Raw genomic sequence first — 6,000 nt, forward strand, 5'->3', positions numbered from 1 at the left:
TGAAAATAAAAATAAAGTAGAAAAAACTTCTACGAAAGATAAAATAAAATATTCTCCAGGAAAGAAGAATTTAGAAGTAGATTGTCTAAGCAGGAATCCAGTATTAAACTCGAATGAAAATGCAGATGAACAATTAAAAGTTGTAAATTTGGTTAAATTAGAAGATACTTTAAGAGGTCAGAATAAAAATGAAGGAATTCAAAAGATAAAAACAAATGGATTGAAAAAAAACTGTGTCTACTTTAAAAGGGTCAAGAAGAAAAAAAAATACAAAAAAAAAGAAAGGAAAAAAAAGAACGGAAAAAAAAACAAGAAAGAAAAAAAAGAAAAAAAAAGAAGGAAAAAAGAAAGAAAGAAAAAAAAAAAAAAAAACTTTATCATATCACTAAGCTTATACCAGTCCCTTCACTACAAGAAGATGTTACGGAGGACGAGTGAAAATTTTACTATGAATTTTCATCCCCAAGGGGGGAGATGTAATAAAATACCTAGGTACCTACCTATACATTTTATTAAGTACTTACAAAAAGTACCTACATAAAACAGTTCTACCACCAGATGCCGCATGCGTCGCACAGAATTAAACAAAAGACTTCCGATAATATTATTAACTGTCAGAATCAGATAGATAGATAGATAGATAGATATAAAAATTATTATAAAGATAAATTAAGAATAAACTTTAATTACAAAGCAACACATTGTTTATTTTATTATTATACACCCACTTTACATATTATTTACACTTAATTTTCAAAAGGAAAATATTACCACGTTATATATATATATATATATATATATATATATATATATATATATATATATATATATATATATATATATATATATATATATATATATATATTATCGTGTTATTTTTTCTGTCGCTTATATCAAGCTCACGCCGTGAGATTTTTATACAGGTCAGGATTTGAATAGGATACTTTGTTATTAAGTATGTGAAAGTATATATATATATATATATATATATATATATATATATATGTATATATATATATATATATATATATATATATATATATATATATATATATATATATATATATATATATATATAACACATACAATGTGAATTGAAACATATTAAGAATATGTTTTTTCTATTTTTCTATTTATTTTAATTTAACCAGACTGAGCCGCAGCAATACGTGGGGCCAGGTAATGCTAGTTAACAAGAGAGGTACAAATTGAAAAATAATAATGCATACTTACGGGTGACGTTTTTATTTTATTTAAAGCAGTTTAAGTTCAAACGCAAAATATCGGTTGAAACCTCCTGCTATGAATATAATATTACTTCCAATGTACTCACATAAAGCACTTCATTGTACGTATGTACAAGCATTATATTATTACTACTATTAGTACTAAGGTAGAACATTAAGTTTACGTTCATAGCAAGTCGTGAAGCAAATATGTGTTGTTTCAGTTTTCCATAAGATTGCGTATAATCTTTGTACATAAATGGTTTCATTACAGTAATATATTATAAATATGAAACTTCTTTTATCTACAGTTAAAAATACTCATATTGAATAATAAAATATATTGCGATGAATAAAACTTCAAGTCGGACTTCAGCTTTGATGAAGCCAAAATTGAACACTTATCACTCACTCCTTTCAACAACTTCTTATATAAAAACTTGATTTTTCAGGAGATCGTTTTTAAAGTTTAAAAGTATAATGAAATGTATTAAAAATAAATATCAAGCCACTTATTGAAGTTTTTACTGTGCAACAGATTTTTTTAGGTAAAACCTGAATGTTTTTTCTCCATTTGAAAAATATTTAGTACATTTAAAAAAAAATTCAACCATACATTTTCTACAAAATGCAAAAACAACACTTTCTGCCCTGTAGCGGGTAATTATTATGTTTTAAATATGCCGCTTTTGCTGGGATACAGTAAATATTCTGGGCATTCCGAAAACATGCACAACTGAAAATTGACGATTTTTGATATATGACGTTGTTGAAAGGAGAGAGCGTAATGATGATCAATCTAAAAAAGAATAGGTACCACCATCGACTTAGCATTCTCCGTCATTTAGAAATTTTGAGTCTAAATTATTTTTATTAAACTCCTGCTACCGTAAAGCATTTGATTTTTTCTTGGAGTTTGAATTCAGGGAAATTATTTATTGAAATAAATATTTCATTTATATCAGAGAGATTTTCCGCGTTATCATTTTTTGATCCTGAAATGACAAAAACGTCAACAATTGCAAAGAAAGCAATGTATAAAATCAACTGTTTATACATAGAACCTAAATTTTTTTACTTCTAACGTACAAGAGCATCACACATATTTTTTGGTATAAACATACATACATATAATATGTTTGTTACATTACTACTTAAAAAACACCGTTTTAAAAAATATCAAGTTCCTTCCTGTCGCAGTTGAACTGTGAATAACTTTCAGAAATTTAAGATTTTTAACAAACGAATAATTACAGTTTTATTTATAAACGATAAAAAGATATATATATATATATATATATATATATATATATATATATATATATATATATATATATATATATATGTATATATAAATATGTGTATATAAGTGTTTTCTTTAATCATTGTAACATGTCTTACCACAAAGTTAATGCCGAAACAATAAATAAAATAAAAAAAATAATAATAAAAAAAAAAATATATATATATATATATATATATATATATATATATATATATATACATATAAAGTATAATATTATAAAGATAAGAACATGTGTGTATTCAAATGCAAAGTTGTGTCAAAATCTCAAAGCAATCAATGGATAAATTTACGGGATTTGAGATTTTAAATGAGCTAACATTTTTTCTCAACAGAAATTCATAAAATAAAATGAAATTAAACCCATAAATAACAATATGATAACTCTCCCCCATTGTCTTTATTCGCAATGATAAAAAAATGAGAAAGATCTCCTACCCTCTCTTCATCCTTCAACGTCCCAAGGACACTAATCTAAGATTTAGGCTTCACATGCGGTACTTGAAATTTTAAACGGAATGCATTGAAATACGTGTCACAATAAATTTTAAGAAATAATGGCATTTACCAAGTAAAACTTAAATTTAATTTTTAAAATTTAATTTAAATAGATAAAAAGGGCATATGTTTTTATCTACGTGATGTGATGTCGCATTGCTGCTTTAATCACAAGTTTTTGATAGTTTTTTCTTAGTTTCCCAGCCTGTTATTATGTCCATATGGGTTTTATTTTTTTGCCGAGCTACTAATCTCCCCACTCAAATTATAGTCCATAAACCTGTACGTAAAATAATTAGGGAGCCTTAGGATTGCGTTATCCATTCCTCCGATTTTGTCGCCGCGGAATATAATGGTTCTCTTCGACCAAGGTCAGAGATGATTATTTGTGAATTTATCATTTTCCTTTGTTAAAGTTTAAAAAATTAAATGAGTTGGAAATGTTAGTAACTCTCCGTGTGAACAGGATACCGAGTGTTTGCAGGTTGCATCTCCCATTTACGTACGTAATACGTTATAATTGCCAGCAAATGCTTTCAAGGAAATCAAATTTGTGTTAATTATTCGTGTGAAATATCCATCTTTACTTTTGATATTGAGTATTGTTGGGAGATTTATTAATAACACACTGTTTATCTAAAACAATTTTGTTTATGCGATTATACTAGTATTTATATAAAATGCGCAAAAAATGTATTTCACTTCATTTTTCAAGGATAATGAACAGGTAGATTTTAAGGATGTTATTGTATGTATGTAGGTTCGATTATTATGGAAGAATTAACTAAGATTAATAATCATATCTTGTATGTTTAATATTATTAACATCTGTAAAAGAATTTGTAAAAGAGTATATAAACCTCGAAAGCAGGATCTCTTAGGATGGCAAATCAAAAGGTAAGATTAACGACAGTCGCATACACCAGGCAGGACTTGCGTTTAACAAATAACCAAAAGAAGTGATTTCAGATCTATGTATTACATACATAGATCTGAAATCACCCAAATTTCTTGTCAAAATGTATGTATGAAGTGTGTTACTAGATGGCTGCGAGACATGGTGCTTGACTGAAAGAAATTAAGATAGGCTGAATGCGTTCTCGATGTGGAAATATAGAAGAATGCTAGGGATACCCCGGAGAGATCACATCTCGAACGATGAGTTGCTACAAATAATCGAAGAAAGAAGACTCGCGAGTATCTCAAAGAGACGCGCCAAATGGATCGGTCAAGTCTTGAGACAGGAGGGTTTCCTGCACCTGATAATAGAGGGAACGATCGAGGGTGCAAACGCCACAGGACGCCCACTCCGCGAATATCTTTGCAACTTATACGAAGACACGGGCTTTTAAACGTATGGCGAAGGACGTGTGAACATGTTGCTGCAGACCAATCCAGAGGATTTAGACCACAGAAGAATTTAAGAAATATTTGTTTCGAAAAATATAGTTAAAAAATATTAAGTTCATCTTTCTTTACATCCTAACATAGATGAAGAAGAATATTACAATGGGCATTTTATATATAAGGTGATAATAAAACAGTTTGACAAAGGTACACGTATATTTTCAGTACCTCATTTACTTAAAGGGAATCTACCCACTGTGAAGGCCGTGTATACATTATGTTAATTTAATTACTAAAATAAACTGCACAGTATTCAACAAAATTATGGAAAAATAATTAGGTAGTAACTGAATATCATTGTTCTGTATCCCAGTCAAATACCAGTTTGTGTGGAAATTACTGAAAATTAACTGAGAATTCAATGTTTTATTATTGTCAATTGAAGTACGACCGCGAACGTTCGCTTTTATTATAAGTTAAATATTCAATGTGTTAAGTAACCGTCAAATGTTGAAGTCGATTTGGTTTTGGTAAAAAAATATCTAAATACCATGTTGAATATATGCGCCTAGCAGATTTCATATAAACTTGCTCTGAAGATGTTTTATCAAATAATAATAATCCAAATAAATATACTCTGCGAAAACTATGCCAAATATCTTATCTATATTTTTATTCATTTCATTTTTAAATCTTTTAAATGTATCTTTTGTTTCTTGAGGTGTTGTTTTCAAGTCGGTTGTATCTTTTTTATATTTTATCGTAACCATTTAAATTACTATGTTTATGTAAAACTCTGGACCTCCAGGATGGTAGCTAAATGTGCTAACCATTTAAATTTTGAGGCGAACTATGGTATGATTCCTTAGGGGGTTAAAATAAATAATAGTGTTTTTCACTCCAATAATCATTTAATATGAATGGACTGGTACCTGAAACGTAGGGTTGATCACCTTGCCTTCATATAATTGACGATCAAATTATCATTGCACTATTTTAACGCACTGCCTTATACGCCTTTGTGTTGCGGATAAGGGTAAGTAATTTTTGGAAAAAAAAGTATATCTGACTTACTACACCTACTGCTTAGTCAAACAAGAAAACATATTATTATTATTATTATTATTGTCATGAAAAGTCACGAAAGAACTATGTTGATGAAAAAAAATATTTTTATGGGTGTTTTTTTTTGTAATTTTGTGTGTATATTTTTTTTTTACTTTGGTTGTATGCATTTCTGTTAAATGGGCACGTTTTACCGAATCACAGGTATCGAAATTGCTATCTTTGATTCAACGACACGTTCTTATAATTGTTAGTACAGTTGACATATTTTGTTTTTATTTATCTACTTATGTCATAATTTTATGTCAGATCTACTTATGTCATAATTTTATAAAGCATTCCTATGTAAATTTCGAAGGATTTACTTAAAGATTGTGTCATTGCACGCTTAGCAAATGTATGATAATATCACGCACGTACAATAAACGCCTAGTCTTGTTCGTAGGTCGAACCAATGAACGTAACGAAATATTATGGCTATTCTCGACATAACCCTGTACCAAATATAAGCTCACTTCTGACGTGACTTTGTCATTGTAGAATTATAATTCACCTTTGGAC

Source organism: Brachycentrus maculatus, unplaced genomic scaffold (assembly GCF_059751285.1).
Source record: "Brachycentrus maculatus isolate JH-2025_06_01 unplaced genomic scaffold, ASM5975128v1 h1tg000472l, whole genome shotgun sequence".
NCBI lineage: Eukaryota > Metazoa > Arthropoda > Insecta > Trichoptera > Brachycentridae > Brachycentrus > Brachycentrus maculatus.